The sequence below is a fragment of the Stomoxys calcitrans genome, chromosome 4 (genome assembly GCF_963082655.1).
Source record: "Stomoxys calcitrans chromosome 4, idStoCalc2.1, whole genome shotgun sequence".
Taxonomy (NCBI): Eukaryota; Metazoa; Arthropoda; class Insecta; order Diptera; family Muscidae; genus Stomoxys; species Stomoxys calcitrans.
The window spans coordinates 100967206-100992331 of NC_081555.1; the positions used below are offsets into that span (position 1 = coordinate 100967206).

A 25126-nucleotide genomic window follows, 5' to 3' on the forward strand; every position below is an offset into this window, starting at 1 on the left:
CACTGTAGGCATAAATTATATGAAAGATTTCTATAAGCTGGATAAAATCTCTATCTTAATGAGGACCAGAGCCGATATACTGCCATTAAATGCCAACTCTTTTAACCGAGCGGTTAGTCCGCAATGTACCTTATGTAACACAGAGCAAAATGAAACTATACAACATTTCATTGCAAAATGCCCAATTATGAGAGAACTAAGGATTAGATATTTAGGAAAGAGTCAATTAGAGGAAGGAGAGCTAATTAGCTTATTAAATGGTGAAGGAAATAATAACTGGGAAAATTTGTATAATTATGTTCGTACTGCATTAAATTACAGAAAATGTATAATTCATGAAATGTTTTGAAATTATATTAATTTTATAAATATTAAGCAAATGCATATTATTTCTTTACTATAAAATATTTAGCAGACGAAACGCAATTGTTAACTGGTGTGACAGACAACTTTTAGTTATTGTCACATAGTCAATAAGGTATTCTTATAACCAGTTTAAATTTTTATATAATATTTGTTGGAGAAATTACCCATACTTTAATTATAAGAATTTTGTATTGTTATTGTGCGGGTGTAAATAAATAAAAAAAAAAAAAAAAATAAAAAAAAAAAAAAAAAAAAAAAATTAAAACATGGGCCGATTTGGCCCATTGACAAGCCCAATCGACCTACACTAATAAAAAGTATTTGTGCAAAATTTCAAGCGGCTAGCTTTACTCCTTCGAAAGTTAGCGTGCTTTCGATGGACAGACGGACGGATGGACGGACAGACGGACGGACATGGCCAGATCAAGAATATATATACTTTATGGGATCTCAGACGCATATTTCGATGTGTTACAAACACATTGAGGAAACTAGTATACCCTCATCCTATGGTGGAGGGTATAAAAATTAATTCTTACATATTCTACATAAAGTGTTAATTATACCTACATTAAGAATATCTTAGTGTTCGTGCCTAATCAAACTACCTATTGTGGATCAAATGTCTGTCTGTCTGTCTGTCTGTCTGTCTCGCAATATTAAGCAATTTGATAATCACTCTCACGCCAACGATTTTACTGTAATTGCAAACGAAGTTCATGACATGTGACATGGTTGAATGAATGGCTGGCTAATTTTAAATATTTTCGATGTCGATCTTAATTGTTGGAGAATGGTTGTAAATGATTTCCTTTTTTTGCTACTGGGCCAGCCTCTAACAACATTGTACTCACATATCACTTGTCAAGTCTTTAATTGTGTTTATACATTTCAGTTAAATTTAAATTTATTATACCTAAAATGAAGGGAAAAGAAAAACCTTTCACATAACAAAATTTGTTACGTGATGAGTTTTTTATGAACAATAAGAAAATCTCAATGAATTTTGGCATAGAGATGATTTATGATGATTTGCCAGGTGTTGAAAGAGAGAACTGTCAACAGTTTGCTTTAAGGAGGATGTTCGGTAGGAAGTGGGGCGTGAGTCCCAAGATGATTTATTGGATGTATACGGCCATCGTGAGAACAGTACTGGAGCACTGGTATGGTGGGATGCCGTAGGGAAGAGGACGCGTGCGCATGAGTTTGAAAAGGTCCAGAGACTGGCCTGCGTCGGGATCACAGGGGCGCTGAGATCCGCACCGCAGACGGGCCTGGAGGCGATGCTGGATATGCAGCCCATTGGGTCCTATATTTGGAACTGCGCCGCCAGGATTGCGCTTAGGCTGAGAGAGCTCCGCATGCTGAAGGAGGATGGTTGCGGCCACAGTTCGATTCTGGGTGTTACGGATACGGAGGATAGACTGAGGAGGATCTCCGACTACCTGGCACCAGTGCCGACTGGAGTGAGGGCATTCGCGATTCATTTTCCTGAGAGAGACGAATGGAGGGAGGATGACACCTCCATCTACACAGCTGGCTCCAAGATGGAGTCAGGGACTGGATTGGGAGTCTACTCTGATGCACTCAATATCAGTATGTCTCTGAGACTGCCAGACGTGTGTACGGTCTTTTACACACGTTCGTCCTCCTCCGGTCGATGACCGGCAGAGGACGAACGAGGGAATAGCTGGTGTTCGATAAGAAGCCGATGAGTACTTTGATAGGGGTCATAACCGGACACTGTGCCATAGGCCGCATGGCGGCGCGCATGGGAATACCACACAATGACTTATGTCGGAGTTGCCTCGATGAGGATGAGGAGGAGGAGGAGACTATTGAGCTCTTGCTGTGTTCCTGTCCGGGTCTGCAGAGACGTAGGCTTTCCTTTCTGAAGATGGAGTCAGGGACTGGATTGGCGGTTTACTCTGATGCACTCAATATCAGTATGTCTCTGAGACAGCCGGACGTGTGCACGGTCTTTCAGGCAGAGTTCTTTGCCATTGCAGTAGCCGCAAGAGAAATTCTGGCAAGGGGCCTAGCGCCCTCGGAACTCAGAATTTATGAGGACAGTATGGCGGCGCTCAAGGTCTTCGGGTCGAGGATGGTGAGGTCGAGATGCGTGGCGGACTGTTTGGAATCTCTGGATAGGCTCCGGGCCCACGATGTGACACTGACATGGGTTCCTGGACATGAGGGGATTCCAGGGAATGAGAGGGCGGACGAGTGCGTCAGAAGGGGTTTCGTCTGCGCCGGGCGGACCAGTCATCGGTCTTGCCTAAGTGCCATTTGTCGAGCTACTGCACACAGTAGAGGGGATGGCCAGGGCGGCATCGGTGGAGACGTGGGACACGGTGGATGGTTGCCGGACTGAGAAGGCGCTATGGCCGATCATCGACAAGGGAATTGCTGGCGTTCGATAAGAGGCCGATGAGTACTTTGACAGGGGTCATAACCGGCCATAGGCCGCATGGCCGCGTGCATGGGGACACCGCACAATGACTTCTGTAGAAGTTGCCTCGATGAGGATGAGGAGGAGACTATTGAGCCAGGGCGGCGTCGGTGGAGAGTTGGGACACGATGAATGGTTGCCGGACTGCGAAGGCGCTATGGCCGGTCATCGATGAGGGAATTGCTGGCGTTCGATAAGAGGGGCGATGAGTACTTTGACAGGGGTCATAACCGGCCATAGGCCCCATGGCGGCGTGGGGATTCCGCACAATGACCACAGGCTGCGGCGTAGGTAGGTCCGTGCTTGCGTAGCGAAGGACGGTTCTTCACCTACCGCTCGGCTTCTCTCCACTCCTCCTGTCTTTTGTCTTTTTATACCCACCACCAAAGGATGGGGTTAAATTCATTTTGTCATTCCGTTTGCAACACATCGAAATATACATTTTCGACCCTATAAAGTATATATATTCATGATCAGCGTAAAAATCTAAGACGATCTATACATGTCCGTCCGTCTGTCCGCCTGTCTGTTGAAATCGCACTACAGTCTTAAAAAATATAGATATTGAGCTGAAACTTTGCACAGATTCTTTTTTTGTCCATAAGCAGGTAAAGTTCGAAGATGGGCTATATTGGATTATATCTTGATATAGCCCCCATATAGACCGATCCTCCGATTTAGGGTCTTAGGCCAATGAAAGCCACATTTATTATCCGATTTTGTTAAAATTTGGGACGATGAGTTGTGTTAGGCTCTTCGACACCCTTCGTCAATTTGGCCCGGATCGGTCCAGATTTGAATATAGCTGCCATATAGACCGATCCTCCGATTTAGGGTCTTAGGCCCATAAAAGCCACATTTATTATCCAATTTGGTTGAAATTTGGGACAGTGAGTTGTCTTAGGCCCTTCGACATCCTTCTTCTATTTGGCCCTGATCGGATCAGAATTGAATATAGCTGCCATATAGACCGATCCCTCAATTTAAGGTTTTGGGCCCACAAAAGGCGCATTTATTGTGCTATGTCGCCGAAATTTGGAACAGTGAGTTTAGTTAAGCCCCTTGACATACTTCTGCAATATGGCACAGATCGGTCCAGATTTGGTTATAGCTGCCATATAGACCGATCTCTTGGTTTTAGGTTTTGGGGCCATAAAAAGCGCATTTATTATCCGATTTGGCTGAAATTTGGGACAGTGAGTTGTGTTAGGCCCTTCGACATCCTTCTTCAATTTGGCCCTGATCGGATCAGAATTGGATATAGCTGCCATATAGACCGATCCTCCGATTTATGGTCTTAGGCCAATAAAAGCCACATTTATTATCCGATTTTGCTAACATTTGGGACGGTGGGTTGTCTTAGGCCCTTCGACATCCTTCTTCAATTTGGAACTGATCGGATCAGAATTGAATATAGCTGCCATATAGACCGATCTCTCAATTTAATGTATTGGATCCATAAAATGCGCATTTATTGTCCGATGTTGCCGAAATTTGGGACAGAGAGTTAAGTTAACACCCTCCACATATTTCTGCAATATGGCACAGATCGGTCCAGATTTGGTTATAGCTGCCATTTAGACCGATCTCTTGGTTTTAGGTTTTGGGGCCATAAAAAGCGCATTTATTATCCGATTTGGCTGAAATTTGGGACAGTGAGTTGTGTTAGGCCCTTCGACATCCTTCTTCAATTTCACTCAGATCGGACCAAATTTGGATATAGCTGCCACATAGACCGATCTCTCAATTTAATGTATTGGCTCCATAAAAGGCGCATTTATTGTCCGATGTCGCCGAAATTTGGTACAGTGAGTTGTGTTAGGCCCTTCGACATTTTTCTGCAACTTGGCCCAAATCGGTCTAGTTTTGGATATAGCTGCCATATAGACCGATATCTCGATTTAAACTCTTGGCCCCATAAAAGGCGCATTTATAATCCGATTTCACTGAAATTTGACACAGTGACTTATGTTGGGCTTTTCGACATCCATGTTGTATATGGTTCAGATCGGTTTATTTTTGAATATAGCTGGTAAAAAGGCCAATATTTTGTTAAACATAATTGAACAATGACTTGTACTTATTAGTATTTGGTGCAAATCGGAACATATTTCGATATAACTGCTATGGGACATTTCAATTTTCACCGGATTTTGATGAAAGGTGGTTTACATATATATAGCCGAGGTGGTGGGTATCTTAAGTTCGGCCCGGCCGAACTTAGCGCCTTTTTACTTGTTTTCTTTTTATTCGTGTATAACCTCTAGTAGGAGGTCTCACATCTTTCCTTTTTCTTCCCTTTCTCTCTCTCGAGGGTACCACAATGGGCCAAACTAGCCTCCGAGTGAACTCACCTTTGGTGGGCAACCCATTCAACCTAACCTTACCTAACCTTGCTTTAAGAAAAATAGTTTATAAATTTACATGCATATATGCCTGAGAAGTAGTGTATATGCGGTAGACAAACCGAGGTTTCAACATAGAGTTATGAAACCTTTGAGATAACTCTCTCGAAGTGCGCCTTAAAAGGTCGTTCATATACTACAGTCTATTTACAGCTTCAAAGATAACGGCCAAGGCATCTTTCCAACTACAAGTTATTTCCATGATAATTTCAATGTAAAATGTTTTCTTGTAGCAGATTTCTTTTTGTGCCTTTCTTTGATATCAGGAAACATTTCTCATCATGCAAATTATTTTCCAAGAATTTGGTACTTTTCAAATGTTACGCTTGCGGTTGCTACGTTGTCTGATAAGGCGGCGGGCGGCATAATTGTTTGGTGTCAACGTTCCTTAATTGCTCATATAAATATCCGCCTAAAAATCATGTGTGGTGAATGATATACAAAAAGTGCTTTTAATTTATTGTCACACGAACATATTGAACGACACGTTATATGTACACAAAAAAAAAAAAAAATACAATACACAAAAAGAGAATTTAAAACGCAACAAAAGAATTATCCAACGAGACAGGCAGTTAGACAGACAGTCGGTCTGTCAAAAAAAAAGAGAAGACAAAAATCTTTCATGACGCGACCTCCCAATTGTCACAGTCGGATAATAAAACAGCCATAATGCACACACAGTGGTAGATTGTGGTCGTTAAGGGAAATTTTTATGAGAAAACTGTTCTATAACCTCCGCTCTAGGAGGAGGTATACCTACTTCATTCTGATTATAACTCCCCAACATATAAAGACTCTTAATGACTTTACATAGAAAGAATTCGTATGGTGAACTTGGCCGGACTGCTTGGTTAATGGGACAACTGCCAATTCTTACTTTACTTTAATTGGCTATGGCAGAACATTTGTTCCACTAGCCGAACATAGAATAGCGTTCCAAGCACCTCGATATTCTGCGCTCATTCAAGATTCCCACCACTTGATCTTTGCATCGGGCTTTTGGTCTTCCTGGTCTACGTGTACCACCGTGTTTGCCGTCAAAAGACTTCTTTGTTGGAGCTTCTTGATCCATTCTGACAACATGACCAGCTAGCCAACGCAGCCGTTGTATTTTGATGCGTGTAACTATCGTCGTCGTACAGCTCGTGGTTTATACGTCGCCTATATTCTTCAATAACGCAAACTGGTCCATATATTTAACGAAGAATCTTTCTCTCAAATACTCCAAGTACTGCTTTCAAAGGTACCCATACCTCAGAACCATATAACAACACGGGGTAGTATCAGTGTCTTGTAAAGTGTAATCTTCGTATGTCGAAAGATAGCCTTGTTTCTAAACTGCTTGCTTGATCCAAAGTAGCATCTGTTTGCCAGTGTTACTCTTCGCTTTCTTTCAAAACTGGTGTCATTCGTTTCGGTTACGGCGGTGCCGAGGTAGATGAAGTTGTGGTTTCCAACTTTCTCCATTTTTTTATCAACTCGGTTATACAAGGCGTTTTGGGAGTTGAAACCATCCATTTCGTCTTATCTCCATTTACTGCCAGACCCATTTTCACTGACTCTCATTCGATTCTGTCAAAAGCTGCAATTACTACTTCCGGTGACCGACCTATGTTGTCGATGTCGTCGACAAAGGCGAGTAGCATATATTCTCTTGTGATTAGTGTACCATATCTATTCACCGTAGCGCAGAGGTTAGCATGTCCGCCTATGACGCTGAACGCCTGTGTTCGAAGCCTGGCGAGACCATCAGAAAAAATTTTTAGCGGTGGTTTTCCCCTCCTAATGCTGGCAACATTTGTGAGGTACTATGCCATGTAAAACTTCTCTCCAAAGAGGTGTCGCACTGCGGCACGCCGTTCGGACTCGGCTATAAAAAGAAGACCCCTTATCATTGAGCTTAAACTTGAATCGGACTGCACTCATTGATATGTGGAAGTTTGCCCCTGTTCCTTAGTAGAATGTTCAGGGGCAAAAGTTGCAATCTATTCACATCTGCTTTTCGTATAATCTTCCCCAGTAAGAATAGGAAAGATTCGCTCATAACCATTTAATACCAAAAGAGGTTTCGGACAAGGAGACAGCCTATCGTGTGATCTCTTTAATTCACACGATAGGCTGTCTCCTTGTCTGAAACCTCGTTTGGTATTAAATGGTTCGGAGAGATTTTTTCCTATTCTTACTGAGGAACGAGTATCAGCAAGTTTCACCCTGCAGAGTCTTATTAATTTTGCAGGGATACCAAACTCAGACATGGCTTGAAATACCTTTGAACGTAAAGGGGTATCCAAATCGGCTTTGTAGTCAACAAAGAGATGGTAGGTGTTGATTTGTCCTTCTCGGGTCTTTTCCAGGATTTGGCGCAGTGTGAATATCTGATCTAAAGTAGATTTACCAGGTCTAAAGCCGCATTGATAGGGCCCAATTATCTCATTGACTTTAGGTTTTAATCTTTTACACAGTACGCTCGAGAGTATTTTGTATGCGATGGGGAGGAGACTTATTCCTCTGTAGTTGCCACATTCCCTCTTGTCTCCTTTCTTGTGTACGGGACATAGTTTGCTGAAGTTTCAGTAATCGGGTATACGTTCTTCTAGCCAGATTGCGCAGATAAGCTGATGCATACGCCTTATCAGCGTGCTGCCTCCGGTCTTAAATAATTCAGCGGGTAACCCGTCGGCTCCTGCTGCTTTATTGTTCTTTACTCGGGTCACTGCTACTTTGAGCTCATTCTGACTAGGAGGTAAACATTCTATATCGTAATCATTGGTTGGTTCTGCGGTCTTCTCTTCGCCGTCAACGTCGGGTACTAGCAGTTGGGTAAAATGTCCTTTCCATATCCTCAGCATCTGTGTCAATTACCAGATTTCCTTCTTTGTCTCTGCAGGAGGATGTGCCTGCACCAAAACCATCGGTTTGATGTTAAATTCTTTGGTAGAATTTCCGGACTTCATTCTGACTCCTGTACATCTCAATTCGCTCGCACTCACCTCTTTCCATTTCCTTTTTCTTTCTGCGAAATAGACGTTTCTCCTCTCTCCTTTTCTCCCGATACCTCTCCTTCATCTGGCGCTTTGCTACTGATTGCAGAATTGCTCTGCCGTATACATGGCTTTAGTAGCATCTCGAAACTTTTACCTAGTATCATGAGTTTCTTGGAGGAGGCTTCATGTACCCAAATACGGATTACGGGGCATTTTCCATGGAGTGGGCAATAGTTTGCCACTGCGGCATTATATCATCGGAACAAGGTGTGCTTTCATCAAGCAGTTGGTTCAGTATGCCGTTGCAATCTGTTGTGTTTGCAGCTTTTCAATGTCCTACTTTCGTGCAGTGTCAGATCGTACTTTCCTCGCCATGTTCAAATGGGTGCGAACCTTTGCTGCAACAAGGTAATGATCTGAATCTGATCTGAATTGGTTGCCCAAAAAGTAATTGCGGATTTTTTAAAAGAAAGTAAATGCATTTTTAATAAACTTAGAATGAACTTTAATCAAATATACTTTTTTACACTTTTTTTCTAAAGCAAGCTAAAAGTAACAGCTGATAACTGACAGAAGAAAGAATGCAATTACAGAGTCACAAGCTGTGAAAAAATTTGTCAACGCCGACTATATGAAAAATCCGCAATTACTTTTTGGGCAACCCAATGCTCCAATGCCCAATATTCGCTCCACAGATCGATCGTACATCTATTACGCTGAATGAATGCCTGCCATCTATCACAACATGATAAATTTGGTTCCTCACGTTTTGATCGGGTGACAGCCATATGGCTTTAAGAATATTTTTATGTTGAAATCTGGTGCCACTAACTACCATGCTTTTTGCCGCGGCGAATTCTATCAGCCTCTTCTCATTACTGGACGTTATCTCGTGGAGGCTAAACTTTCCGACTGTTGGACCAAAAATGTCTTTCTTCCCTATCTTCGCATTAAAGTCTCCCAGAACGATTTTAATATGGGCGGGAGAGCGGTCATATTCTCTCTCTAGGTGCTCGTAAAAAATATCCTTGGTCTGCTCGTCCTTGTCTTCCGTCGCGGCATAGACACAAATAAGGCTGATGTTGAAGAATTTGGCTTTTATGCGGATTGTGGCTAACCTCTCATCCACCAGAGTAAAGCTGGAGACAAGGTGTTTCAGTCTCCGATAAACCACAAATCCACAGCCAAATTCATGCCTCGTGTTATGGCAGCTGTAGTATAGTTCGTCACCGTTTGGTGTTGTAGTGACGCCATTTCCAGTCCATCGCACTTCCTGTAAGGCGGTAATATCTGCCTTGTACTTCTCATATACATCCGCCAGCGCGTATACTGCAACTTTTCTATAAAGAGTGCGGACATTCTTGGTGAAGATCCGCAAATTATGGTCCTTTTATGGGTTGCGTGGGTCGGTTTTATGGGAGTGCACATGTATCCATCGTTGTGACGAGCCGCTTGCTCCTAGATTCGACGCTTGCCTCCAGCCGCCCCTTACCTGAGGGCGGCTGGTTCAATCTAGCCATGTCCGTCCCTTCGTCTGTCGAAATCACGATATCGGTCGAACGCGTAAAGCTAACAGCTTGAAATTTTGCACAGATACTTCTAATCGATGTAGGTCATAGGGGATTGCAAATGGACCATATCGGTTTAAATTTAGATATAGCTCCCATATAAACCGATCTCCCGATTTGACTTCTTGAGCCCTTGGAAGCGGCAATTTTTATTCGATTTGGTTGAATTTTTGCATGTAGTGTTCTGTTATGACTTCAAACACCTGTGCCAAGTTCGGTCCAAATCGGTCTGTAACCTGATATAGCTCCTATGTAAAGCGATCTCCCGATTTGACTTCTTGAGCCCTTACAAGCCGCAATTTTTGTCTGATGAATCTAAAATTTTGCATAAAATGGTTTGTTATCACTACCAACAACTGTGCCAAGTATGGTCCAAATCGGTTTATAATCTGGTATAGCTCTCATATAAACCTATCTCCCGATTTGACTTCTTGAGCCCTTGGAAGCCGCAATTTTTATCCGATTTGGCTGAATTTTTGCATGTAGTGTTCTGTTATGACTTCAAGCAACTGTGCCAAGTTCGGTCTAAATCGGTCTGTAACCTGATATAGCTCCCATATAAAGCGATCCCCCGATTTGACTTCTTGAGTCCTTATAAGCCGCAATTTTTATCCGATTTTGATAAAAATGTGGTGTTCAATAATGACTTTCAACAACTGTGCCAAGTACGGTCCAAATCGGTCTGTAACCTGATATAGCTCCCATATAAACCGATCTCCCAATTTGACTTCTTGACTCCTTATAAGCCGTAATTATGTTCGATATGGCTGAAATTTTGCATGTGATGTTCCGTTATGACTTCCAACAACTGTACCAAATACGGTTCAAATCAGTCTATAACCTGACATAGCTCCCGTTAAACCGGTCTGTCGATCATCCTTGTTCGGTTTTTGTAAAAAATTTGCCTAAAAAAATAAAATCCAAATTTTCAGAAATTTTAACCAAAGTGATTTGTCCTCTTTTGTCACCGTCTCCGTATTATATTGACCTTCAAGACATATAGGCATATCTGCCACATTGTAGACTTATTATCGGCACATATCTTGCCCACTTAAGTGAGTGTGTGTTGCACACTAATTCTTACATTTTGAGACATTGGCAGTGATTTTTTTGTTCTTGTTATTGTTCATGCTTTTTATTGCAATTAAAATATCAGATATTTGAAATAAATCCCATAAAACTCATGCAACTTGAAATCCTCAACCGAAATGAGACTCAAATTAATAGTTTTATGGAAGAAAAGTAGCCAAACAGGTTTCAATTAAATTATCTGTAAAAAACATTTGTGGGATAAGATTCAACTTGAATGCAATTCTCACTGAAAAAAAAACATGTGGGGATTTAAAGCTTAAACTGCAAGTATAGATTATTTTATGTTAGCTTGAATTTTGATTTCAAACTGGAAAAAATTTTTCTGTAGGAAATTTTGTCAACATATCATTTCCATAGAAAATGTTGTTTAAATTTCATTCTATTATCATGAATTTAATTTTATTTTAATAAAAACATTTTTAATTTTATAGAAAACTAGCTGACCCGGGCCCGCTCCGCTGCGCCTTCTTTTACTTTATATGGAACAAAAGTTTCCTTGGAATATTTATTTTCGACAATAAAAGATCTTTTAGTGAAGTACCATGCTAACTTGACTAACGGTTTAACAATATAATTGTCTTTATCTGAATCCCACATGATCTTTATTGGTCTACGAATTTAAGTTTGGATGTAATGTGTACTCCATTCTTAAAATACTTCATTTCACCCCGATATTCTCATGATGTCTGATTTAGTGGTGTTTTCGGGGGAGAGGCGGTCCCCCACACACTTGGCCCTAAAAAAAATATCAGCATTGTGCTTTTCTCTCAAATACCATATATTTAAACCCCACATTGCCATTGGCTTAAAAGGTGTTTACAGGATGAAGCGTCCCCCCAAACACATGGCCCCAAAATGGGTTATCAAATTCGTTTTCTAATCTCAAATACCTTTCACATATTGCCGTGGTCGAAAAAACTTTTCCCTTTGGGGGTTTTTTGGGAAAGGGGTGATGCCCTAAATACATGGTCCTACATTTGGATATAAAATTCGTATTCTACTCCCAAATACCTTTATTTGAGCTTCATATTGCGATGGTCAGTAAAAAATTGCTGTTTGTGTGGTATCTTGGGAAAGGGGTAGACCACCAGAAAATTGGCCCCAAATGTGGGTATCAATTCTTGGTCTACCCCCCAATACCTTTCATTTAAGCTCCACATTGACATGGTCAGTAAAAATGCCCGATTTAGGGGTGTTTTGCGGATGGGGATGGTCCCCCAAACACTAAGCCCGGAAAATATATCAGCAACGTGCTCTATTCTCATATATCTATATATCATTTATTTGAACCCCTTATTGCCATTGGCCTCAAAATTGAATATAAAATTCGTTTTCTAATCTCATTTAGACTTCTTATTGCAAAAGTCAGCAAATATGTCCGGTTTGGGGTATTGGCCCAAAAAGCATAAATATTTAGTTCCACTCTCTTTAAGACCCAAATTGTCTTGGTGAGCAAATACTATTTGGGGGTTGTTATGGTGGGACGTCCCCTAGACAGTTGGTCCCTAATGTTGATATCAGATACGTGGTCTACTCCCAAATATTGTACATTTAATTTGAGCCCCATATTTCCATAGTCGGCAGACATGACCAGCTTGGGGGTGTTTTGTGGGATTGGCGGCCACTCAGTGAGTTGACCTTGAAAATATATATATCGGATTCGTGTTCCACTCTAAAAACCCTCTTATTTAAGCCTCATATTGCAATAGTCAGCAAATACTTACTATTTGGGTGGTTTTGTGGGGGTGGGGTGGCTCCGTAGACACTTTTCCAGAATATTGATATCACATTCGTGCTTTACTCCCAAAAACCTTTCATTTGAACCCCACATTGCTATGATCGCAAATTAATCCCGTTTGGGGGGTGTTTTTGGGGAGGGACGGCATCGCAAACACTTGGTCCCACATTTGGATATCAGATTCGTATTCTACACTCAAATAACTTTTATTTAAGCCCCATATTACCATAGTCAATAAATAAGTCCTGCCTGTGGGTGAATATTTTGGGGGCCCCCGCCAAAAATTTGGTTCCACATTTGTATATCAGATTCCTATTCTACTAGCAAATACCTTTCAATTGAGTCCCATTTTGCCATAGTCGGTAAATATGTCCGTTTTAGGGGTGTTTTGGGGTTTGGGGTGGTCCGGCAATTGGTTATCAGATACGTTTTCTTATTCTTAATACCTTTCATATGAGTCCCATATTGTTGTGATTGGACTATATATACATTTTGTAAGTTTTGGGGTGGGGCATTCCCCCTAGTTACCTCATCCGAAATTTGGATACCAAATTTTTGTTTTTAGGTTACTATAAGAGATAGCAAAAAATTTCTCTTAAATCGCACGCTTCTGAAAATTGTGGTAAAGGGGAAGGTCCGCCCCCTTCAGATATCAAAAAATGTAGTGCCCTATTTTCACCACGGGATCATTATGCACCATCTGTGAAAATTTCAAAAAAATCAGTTCAGCCGTTTTTGAGTCTATAGGGAACAGACAAAAAAACAAACCAACAAATAAACAAGTGAAAGCGTGCTAAGTTCGGCCGGGCCAAATCTTGGGAACCCACCACCATGGATTCTGCTTAGAATTTATATAAATTAAATTTAGTTGAAGGGCATAATTTTGTTCTACATACCAAACTTATGTCAAACCAGCAAAAATTAAAGCTTCCAGGAAACGAACAAGGATGATCGAGAAATCGGTTTACTTGGCACAGTTGTTAGAAGTCGTAACAGAACACCGTATGCTAAACTTCAGGTAAGTCAAATCGGGAGATCGGTTTATATAGGAGCTATCAGTTTATAACCCGATTCGAACCGTGCACAAATTTTGGAAGTTATAACAAAACACTATGTGCAAAATTTCGGCGAAATCGAAAAAAAAAATTGCGGCTTTCAGGGGCTCAAGCAGAGATCGGTTTATATGGCAGCTATATCAGGTTATAGACCGATTTCGACCGTACTTAGCACAGTTGTTGGAAGTCGTAACAGAACACTGCTTGCAAAATTTCAGAAAAATCCAAATCGGACAACAATTGCGGCTTGTAAGGGCTCAAGAAGTCAAATCGGGAAATCGGTTTATATGGGAGCTATATCAAATGATAGATCGATTTGAACCGTACTAAACACGGTTATTGCAAGCTTTTAGAGAACACTGTATGCAGCAAAATCGGGCGAAAATTGAATCTTCCTGGGGCTCAAGAAGTCAAATCAGCGATCGGTTTCTATGGGAACTATATCCAAATCTGATCCGATATAAAGTATATGTAAGACCCTATAAAGTATATATATATATTCTTGATCATTATGACATTTCAAGTCGATGTAGCCATGTCTGTCCGTCTGTCTGTCTGTCGGTTGGGATTGTAAATGGGCCAAATCGGTCAAAAACCTGATATAGCTGCCATATAAACCGATCTGGGATAATGACTTTTTGAGCCTCTAGAGAGCTCAATTCTTTTCCGAAGTCAAGAGCCAAGATCGGTTTATATAGCAGCTATATCAAAACATGGACTGATTTGGCCCATTTACAATTCCAACCGACCTACACTAATAAGAAGTATATGTGCAAAATTTCAAGCACCTAGATTTACTCCTTCGAAAGTTAGCGTGCTTTCGACAGACGGATGGACGGACGGGAGACGGACGGACATGGCTAAATCGACTTAAAATTACATGATGAATATACTTTATGGGGTCTCAGACGCATATTTCGAGGTGTTACAAACAGAATGTCGAAATAAGTATACCCCCATACTATGGTGGTGGGTATAAAGAAACCTTTGTTATACCCACCACCATAGAATGGGGGTATACTTATCTAGTCATTCCGTTTGTAACACCTTGAAATATTGATCTAGGACCCCATAAAGTATATATATTCTTGATCGTCTTGAAATTCCGATTCGAACTAGCCATGTCCGTCCGCCCGTCCATGCATCTGTTGAAATCACGATAGCGGCCGAACGTGTAGAGCCAGCCGCCTGAAATTTTGCACAGATATTTTATATTGAAGTTGGTCGTTGGGGACTCCAAATGGGTTAGATCGGTTCAGATTTGGATATAGCTCCCATATAAACCGATCTCCCGATTTGACTTCTTGAGCCCCTGGAAGCCGCAATTTTTGTCCGATTTGGCTGAAATTTTGCATGTAGTGTTTCGTTATGACTTCCAATAACTTTGTTAAGTACGTCCAAAATCAGTCTATAACCTGATATAGCTCCCATGTTAATCGGTCTCTCGATCATCCTTGTTCGGTTCGGTTCTAAAATAAATGTATGCCCTTCAACTAAATTTATTTTGTATTCGGCCCGGCCGAACTTAGCACACTTTCAATTGTTATACCCACCACCGTAGGATAGGAGGTATATTCATGTAGTCATTCCGTTTGCAACACATTGAAATATCAATTTCCGACCCTACAAAGTATATATATTTCCGATCGTCGTAAAATTCTAAGACGATTTAACGATGTCCCTGGGTCTATCTGTCTGTCCGTCCGTCTGTTGAAATCACTCTAGAGCCTTCAAAAATTAAGATATTGAGCTGAAATTTTGCACAGATACATCTTTTTGATGCAAGCTGGTTAAGTTCTTGAACGAGCCATATCGGCCATATTTGGATGTAGCTGCTATATAGACCGATCTGCCGATAAAGGGTCTAATGCCCATAAACGCTTTATTTTTTATCCGATTTCACCGAAATTTGAAACAGTGAGTTGTTTAAGGCTTCCCGACAACTGATCCAAATATGGTTCAGATCGGACTATATTTAGATATAGCTGCCATATAGACCGATCTCCCGATAAGTGGATTGATAGCCCATAAAAGCTTTATTTTTATCCGATTTTGCTGAAATTTGAAACAGTGAGTAGTTTAAGGCCTTCCGACATCCGACCTAAATATGGTTCTAATCGGACTATGTTTAGATATAGCTGCCATATAGACCGATCACCCGATAAAGGGTCTGAAACCCATAAACGCTTTATTTTTTATCCGATTTCACCGAAATTTGAAACAGTGAGTTGTTTAAGGCTTCCCGACAACTGATCCAAATATGGTTCAGATCGAACTATATTTAGATATAGGTGCCATATAGACCGATCTCCCGATAAAGGGTCTGAAGCCCATAAAAGCTTTATTTTTTATCCGATTTCGCTGATATTTAAAACAGTGGGTTATTTGAAGCCTTCCGACATCTGACCTAAATATGGTTCAAATTGGACTATATTTAGATATAGCTGCCATATAGACCGATCTCCCGATAAAGCGTCTGAAGGCCATAAAAGCTTTATTTTTTATCCGATTTCGCTGAAATTTGGAATAGTGAGTAGGTTAAGGCCTCCCAACATCCGACCTAAATATGGTTCTGATCGGACTATGTTTAGATATAGCTGTCATATAGACCGATCTCCTGATAAAGGGTCTGAAGGCCCTAAAAGCTTTATTTAATACCCAATTTCGCTGAAATTTGAAACAGTGAGTTTTTCTGAGCCTCCCAATATCCGACCTTAATATGGTCAGATCGGTCTATAATTGGATATATCTGCCAAAAAGACCAATATTTTGTTCTACAACTTTGGATGCTTTTTACTTGTTTTTAGATAATTTTGTCAAAATTTTATTTTTATAGGATATTTTATTTCTAATAATTTTGTGTTATTAATTCTTAATTTAATATTTTGATTTTTTTTCAGTGTGCATTTTTTCATTGAAGCACATTTCTACCGTATAGTGCACCAGAGCCAGTTATGCAAAACAAGGTAACTAAATGCAATTAGATTTCCGTTTAAAGCTCGGTTTACACTTAGCACAGGTTTAATGATAACAGTAATAATTATTGAGAAAACCCATCACAAATGCCACCATAGCCCGAATGCCGTTATTTGCATTTCGAGTTATGAGCAAGTCGTGACTATAATTAAATATTTAAATAAGAAGGCAATAGTTAAGGAAAAAAACTTTTTCAAAAATGTGATTTATGGATATAAGGCTCATATGAATTTTTAAAAATAACACAAGTTTGAAAAGGGATTTCAATGAATGTTCATACTTAGAAGCATCCAAAAAATGATTTTTGTATCAGTTTAAGTGAGCAAAAATATAATGACGTGTAAACTTTCATGGAAAACCAAGTGCTAGATGTGCAATGTTAGTACAGGACTTCTGAGCGGGAATATGTGAAAAATAATTTTTACAATTTTTATTTGTTTCTCTTTCGAGACGAGCTCAATGATCGAAGATTTCTCTTTGGAAATGGAAAAGGAAAGCCAGAGATAGCAACACCCACCAACCACTATGGGACGCGTTTCGTCTTTGGTTAGAAGACTTTTCAACCATATTAGGTGTGATGGCCTCAACGGCCATGCGTTGGTATGATGTATTTGAATCGTTAAACCACGCTCGACATTCCTGTCAATACTACTTCCAACAGATGAACAGAATCATGTGCATAATGGAAGTAGTGTAATTGTCGCAGAAAAAAAGTCTGTCATTACACGCATTGGAAAAAAGTACAGCTTATAGACAGGGTTGTCGAGCGTGGTTAATGTGGTAATTGTATCATAGAGGCGTTTTCGCAATAAATACGATACAAATGCAACATACCAACGTACGACCCTTGAAGCACTCGCACCGAAAACGCGTCCCATAGTGGTTGGTGTGTGTAACGACCTCTGGTTTTCGTTTTCCATTTGCAAAGAAAATCTCCGATCATTGAACTTGAAACAAACAAAAATTGTGAAATTTAATGATCTTCGCCCTAACAAGCAAAAACTTGAAAATGGCATAATTTTGACATTTTATGGTTTTGTTCCTTAGTGTAATCTGGGTTATGATTATAAATTTAAATATAAATTTTCCTCTAATCCTTGCGAAAGGTTTTTCCTTGCCACAAAAAAAAGATATCCATGGCCATCAAAAATAATGAAATACACATCCCATGACGTCACTAAAAAAATATCGAAAATATCGAAAAAAAAGACTAAGTTAAAAATTCTGAAATGATGAGACAGATGTTTCACATCCCCAGCGGTGTATATCACTCCGTTGACAATTGCTTTACTTGAAGCAACAAAATAAACACAAAACCACAATTTGTTTTTAAATTATTGTTCACAGATTTGTGAATGATTTGTTGTTGTTTGATTATGGCGGATTTTTTTCGCGAATTTCCCAAAAATGTAGGATAATTTCACAAAAAATAAGACATACGCATCCACCTACATACAATTTGTGGATGATGAACTATTTTAACGTTTTAAAAAGTTAAATTGTTTTGATACATTTCATTAGCGTCAACCTAATCCAAAAGATTATTTAAATTAGATCGCAAACATTTAGAGTCAAGAAACAGAATATATGTTTGTATATATATTAACTACGGGAGCAATAGAATTAAAATTGTACTCAATGGATTATCATGGGAGAATTGACCCGTTTTCTTTAGAAATAAAATTTCTTAGAAAAAATTTTGTTTCGACAAAATTTTATATAAAACAAGTAAGATCGTGCTAAAATTCAGTCAAATCGGACGAAAATTGCGCCCTCTATAGGCTCAAGAAGTCAAGATCCCAGATCGGTTTATATGGCAGCTGTATCAGGTTATGTAGCGATTTTCGCCACACTAAGCACAGTTGCTAGAAGTCATAACGAAATGCAAAATTTCAGCCAAATCGGATGAAAATTGCGCCCTCTAGCGGCTCAAAAAGTCAAGACCCAAGATCACAGTTGTTGGAAGTGATACTAAAACACTACGTGCAAAATTTCAACCAAATTGGATAAGAACTGCGCCCTCTAGAACCTCAAGAAGTCAAGACCTAAGATCGGTCTATATGAAAGCTATATCAAAACATGGATCGTTTTAGCCCATTTACAATCCCAACCAACCTACACTAATAAGAAGTGTTTGTGCAAAATTACAATCGCTTAGCTTTACCCCTTTAAAAGTTGGCGTGCTTTCGACTGACGGACGGACATGGATATTTGGAGGTGTAACAAACGGAATAACGTTTCTCCAAAATTTCTGGCAAATCAGATAAGAAGTGCGCCCTCTAGATTCAACAAATAAACTAAGGTCGGTTTGTATAGGAGCTATATTAGATTTTGTGCCAATTCAGACCTTATTTAGATGTATGTTGGAAGTTATAGCAGAAGTCATTGTGCTATATTTCAGCCAAATCGGATCAGAAATGCGCTCTCTAGAGGTCCAAGATGTAGAATCCATAGGTCGGTTTATATGATAGCTATATCTAAACATTGACCGATTTGACGCATACAAGATCAGAAACAGATCTCAGTTCCTGGGTTCTCAATGTAAATCCCCAGGTAGAGCTGGCAAAATATCGATGGCACTATCGATACTATCTGCAAAGTTAATTATTTTGCAAAATGCCTGTTGTCCGTCCGTCCGTCTGTCAAAGGTCGAACACATAAAGCTAGCCGCTTAAAATTTTGCACAGATACTAAATATTGATGTAGGTCGTAGATAGGTCGCAAATGAGCCATAGCGGTTCAGATTTAGATATATTGGGTTGCCCAAAAAGTAATTGCGGATTTTTAAAAGAAAGTAAATGCATTTTTAGAAAATTTAGAATGAACTTAAATCAAATATACTTTTTTTACACTTTTTTTTCTAAAGCAAGCTAAAAGTAACAGCTGATAACTGACAGAAGAAAGAATGCAATTACAGAGTCACAAGCTGTGAAAAAATTTGTCAACGCCGACTATATGAAAAATCCGCAATTACTTTTTGGGCAACCCAATAGCTCCCATATAAATCGATCTCCCGATTTGACTTCTTAAGCCTTAGCAAGTTGCTATTTTTGTCCGATTTGGCTGAAATTTTGCATATAGTATTCTGTTATGACTTTCAACAACTGTGCCTCGGTCTATAACCTGATATAGCTCCCGTATAAATCGATCTTCCGATTTGACTTCTTGAGCCCTTACAAGTCGCAGTTTTTGTCCGATTTGGCTGAAATTTTGCTTATAGTATTCTGTTATGACTCGCAACAACTGTGCCAAGTAAGGTATAAATCGGTCTATAACCTGATATAGCTCCCATATAAACCGATCTCCTGATTTTACTTCTTGAGCTCCTGGAAGCCGTAATTTTTGTCCGATATGGCGGAAATTTTGTATGTGGGGTTCTGTTATGACTTCCAACAACAGTGATAAGTACGGTGCTAATCGGTCTATAACCTGATATAGCTCCCATATAAACCGATCTTCTGATTTGACTTCTTGAGCCCTTACAAGTCGCTGTTTTTGTCCGATTTAGCTGAAATTTTGCATATAGTATTCTGTTATGACTCGCAACAAATGTGCCAAGTAAGGTATAAATCGGTCTATAACCTCATATTATAATCATATACTTGAAATTACCACAAATTGTGCAGAATGGCCCGTGGAAAAAGATACTTCATGTTTCGATATCTAAAGGGGAGGCGGACCCTTCTCTTATCAGCAAAATTTTAGAAACGTAAGATCTCGGAGATGTGTGGTGTGAAATTTTATTTAAACTGTTATAGTAAAATAGAAACATAAATTTGGGAGTCAAAATTTTGGGAGTGGGGCGGCCCCCTTATCCTCCTCTCCCCCAAAGCCCATCAAATGAATATATATACCCACCTTGACAATATAGAACTCAAATGAAAGGGATTTAGGAGAAAAAAACATTCGAGAACAAGTGTCTTGGGGCGTCCCACATCTATAACACCCCCAAATAGGACAACTTTGCTGACCTTGGCAATTTGCTGCTCAAAAAAAAAAAGGAATTTGAGAGTGGAACACAGTGCCGATATTTTTTCAGGGCCCATCCCTCAAACTTGTCATATTCAACGACCATATCAATATGTGGCTTAAATGGAAGGTATTTGGGAGTAGAGAACGAATTTTATATCCACATTCGAGGGGAAATGTTTGCGAGGACGTCCCTCTCCCAAAATCCCCTTTGCAAATATTGGGTTCACATCAAGGTTTTAAGAATGGAATACATTTGGAAACCAAAAACCCATCGAGCGATCTCATAGACCAAAAAAGATCTACGATTCCTATTTAGACATTAAGAAGTAACATACTGTTAGTCAAGCCACACTAAACTAAATTTCCCATGAACATTCCATTAAGGAACAGGGGATACTTCTCTAATATCAATGAGTGCAGTCCCCGATTAAGGTTTATGCTCAATGATAAGGGGCGTCCTTTTTTATGACGACTACGAATGACGTACCGCATAGTGACACCATTTGATACAGAATTTTTAACTTGGGGATAACCACCGTTGAAAACTTTTCTGATATTCATGCCGTGATTTGAATCCAGACGTTTGGCGTCGTAGGCGTAAATGCTTAGCTCTGCGCCACGGTGGATTTCACTAAAACCTATTATATCGTCGAATACAAACAACGACATTTTTGCTTCACATAAATTTTTGTGTTGGAAAATTTCCATGAAATATTTTTTATTGGATTTTTTAACACACCACCATAGAATGGGAAGTATAATAAACTAGTCATAACGTTTGTAACACCCTGTATCGAAAAGAGAAAAACACGATAGCGGTCGAACGCGTTAAGCAAGCGGGTCGAAATTTTGCACAGATACTTCTTACTGATGTAGGTCATTTGGAATTGCAAATGGGCCATATCGCTTCAGATATATGGATATAGCTTCCGTATTATGTGGTCCTTCGATTCTTGAGCTCCTGGAACCTGCAATTATGATGCGATCAGGCTGAAATTTTGCAAGTAGTGTTCTGTTGCGACTTCCAACAATCATGTCAAATATGGTTAAAATCGGCGTATGTCCTGATAGAGCTTCCATATAAACCAAACTACCGATTTGACATCTTGAGCCCATGGGAGCCTTAATTGTTTTCAGATTTGGCTGAAATTTTGCTCGTAGTGTATTATAATGACTTCCAACATACATGGCAAGTTCGGTCTATAACCTGATATTGCTCTCATATTAACCGATTTCCCGATTCCCGATTCGGACCAACCGAAATTGGAAAATTTCAACTTGTTTTAGTTCCCACATGATCTATTACCCTTCCCTGCTGGGGCGTGCGTGTGTGTATTTTGCGGTAGTTTATGTTATTTTTTAAACGTTTCTGCGTCCAAACTATTATTATTTATTTACCAAATGCAATCTGATAAACAATTAGAGAGTATTTTTTGCCAAAAAAAAAAGAAAATGAGACAAATTTAGCTTTCAGCCAAGTTCAATGCCAATTTGTACATGAAAAACGCAATGTCTGACATTGACATTGACGCTAGCAGGAAAAACACCAGCCAGAATTGATCTCGCAACATTTACACCCACCCCCAACCAACTAACGAGTGGAATGTGAAAAATGAAAAACAGCACAAAAAAAAAAACGAAAAACAAAAAACAAAAACCTTTAAGAAAAGAAATTTCAAGATTTCATTTCTTTTGCTTCCTTATGAGAAAGTGATTACTATGGCTGTGTTTGTTGTAGGTCATCATTATTAGAATTTTTCAAAATCAAAAATGAAATTCATATTTCAAAAAAAAAATTTCCTAAATCGTCCGTCGGTTTCTCTTTCTTTTATGCCCAAGCGACTAATGAGGAACAACACTACAGTCGAGTGATGATAATTGAGGGTTGTTTGTTGTTTAAGTTCATCCAACCATAAAGTGTAGTACTTATTGTACAAATACACTATCGTGTAGTACTTACGCCAACATGTTTAATAGAATTGGGCACCAGTTAAAGCCAATTACCTGAAAGTAAAAGTTTCATTAATACAATGACCTTTTAGAAAAATATTATCATAATATTGCGTCTAAATAGACTTTGGGGTAGAGCAACATATCACAAAGTGGCTGTACTACAATATATCATCATGCTGATCGTATAGGTTAATCTTATCTATACAGTGTTAATATATTTATCTATGTGATGTTTTAATGTTCAAGGAATGTTTATGAACTACATTGCATTTTATATCAAAAACAAATAAATCGTTAAGATATATTTTCATTGTGTTTTTATTGTTATTCTTGGCTGGGTCTAAATATAGAAAATTCATTTTTTTTTAATCAAGTTCCAAAGTTAAAATCATCTTAAGCTGCCACAGACGCATTTGTCATCAGATGTTCTTACTGTTTTTGGGTTTTCCTTGACATAAATGTTAGTTCATGAGAAAATGTTAATTACAGTAAAATTTTCCCTGAAAACAAAATTTAAGTGATATTTTCCCGAACGATAAAAATTGAGTGCAATATTTTCTTAAGACAAAATTTTAGTGAAAGTTGCCCTAAAGACAACATGATGTGTTATTTTCCCCAAAGACAAACTTTTAGTAAATTTTTTCTAAAAACAAAATTTGAGTAAATTTTTCCTAAAGAAAAATTTCAGTAAAATTTTCCCTAAAAACAAAATGTCTGTCAATTTTTCCTAAAGACAAATTTAAGTAAAGTTTTCTCAAAGACAAAATTTTATCAAATTCCAAAGACACAATTTTAGATAAGTTTTCCTAAAGACAAAATTTTAGTAAATTTTTCCTAAAGTCAAAATTTTAGTAAATTTTTCCTAAAGTCAAAATTTTAGTAAATTTTCCCTAAAGAGAAAATTTTAGTTAATTTTCCCCAAAAATAAAATTTTCCTTTCGAAAAAATTTTTAGTGAAATTTTCCCTAAAGACAACATTTCGGGGAATTTTCCTCTTAAGACAATTTCTCTAAGGACAAAATTTCAGTGAAATTTTCTCTAAAGAAAAAATTTTAGTGAAATTTTCAAGACAAGACAAAATTTCAATGTGATTTTCTCTAAAGACAAAATTTTAATGTAATTTGTAAAGACAAAAGTTCAGTGAATTTTCTCTAGGCAGTAAAATTTTAGCAAATTTTCCTAAACATTTAGTAAATTTTCCCTAAAACCAAATTTTAGCAAAATTTTCCAAAATTTCAAGTCAAAATTTTAGTGAATTTTTCCTAAAGACTAAATATTAGTAAATTTTTCCTAAAGACAACATTTTAGTAAATTAATTCTAAAGACAAAATTTCAGTGAAATTTTTTTCTACAGACAAAATTTTAGTAAATTTTTCCTAAAGACAAAATTTTAGTAAATTTTTCCTAAAAACAAAATTTTAGTAAATTTTTCCTAAAGACAAAATTTCAATGTGATTTTCCCCTTAAAAAAATCTTTAATTTAATTTTCCCTAAAGACAAAATTTCAGTGTAAATTTCCCATGAAACAAATTTTCCGTGAAATTTTTCAAAAAAACAAAATTTTAGTGAAAGTTTCCCTAAAAAATTTTGTCTTTAGGAAATATTTACTAAAATTTTGTCTTTAAGGAAAATTTACTAAAATTTTAGTAAATTTTATTGAAATTTCCCCAAAGACAAAATTTGATTAAATTTTCTCTAAATACAAAATTTCAGTGAAAATTTCCCTAAAGACAGTATTTCAGTGAATTTTTCCCCTAAGAAAATTTCCCTTAAGATAAAATTTCAGTAAAATTTACTAAAATTTTAGTAAATTTTCCCTAAATACCAAATTTTAGTAAATATCTCCTAAAGACAAAATTTTAGTGAAATTTTCCCGTTAAGCTAATTTTCAGTGAAAAGTTTCGGTGAAAAGTTCTCTAAAAACCAAATTTAAGTTAAATTTTCTCTTAAGGCATAATTAGAGTTAAATTTTCCCTTCAAATTTGAGTGAAATTTTCATTAAAAACAACATTCTCTAAAGACAAAAATTCAATGAAAATTTCCCTGAAGACAAAATTTCCCTGAAATTTTCCCTTCAAAACAAAATGTTGTGAAATATTCAGTGAAAATACCTGGACTCAATGTTTATTATCAAATTAATACTCTTCTCCCTAATACCTTTCATTGTCCCATATTGTCACAATCGGTCCACTTTTTTTTGTGGTGCTTTTGGGGTAAGGTGGAGGGTCCGCTCCCTTACAATATCAACAAATTCTATAGCCTATTGTTCCTTCCAGACCATATTCGCAATCTACTCCCTAATACACTTCATTTGAGTCCCATATTGTAGCGATCGGTCCACTTTTATTTTTTTTTCATGGTGCTTTTGGGGTAAGGGGAGGATCTGCCCCCTTTGAGTCCTATATTGTCCTCATCGTCCAAAATGCCTATTTCAAGAGGTTTTGCGGTCAGGGCGGCGGCGTTAGTATCTGGACCCAATTTTAATATCAAGTTGGTACTCTACTCTCGAATACCTTTCTTTGAGTCACATACTGTTTCGATCGGTCTACTTTTACTTTTGGG

The 25126-nt window shown here is 38.4% G+C and overlaps 2 protein-coding genes across 2 annotated transcripts in view; one reads left to right on the top strand and one right to left on the bottom strand.

Annotated features, from left to right (window-relative positions):
• The window catches only part of LOC106083204 (putative uncharacterized protein DDB_G0282133), a 210164-nt gene that overhangs the window by 97807 nt on the left and 87231 nt on the right, over positions 1-25126 (top strand). The window contains exon 3 of the mRNA XM_059367216.1: positions 16564-16629. The gene's annotated coding sequence lies outside the window, so the exon portion shown is untranslated. The remainder of the gene's footprint in view (positions 1-16563; positions 16630-25126) is intronic.
• Positions 1-25126, bottom strand: part of LOC106083234 (proton-coupled amino acid transporter 1) — a 69001-nt gene that overhangs the window by 27597 nt on the left and 16278 nt on the right. The window lies entirely within an intron of this gene.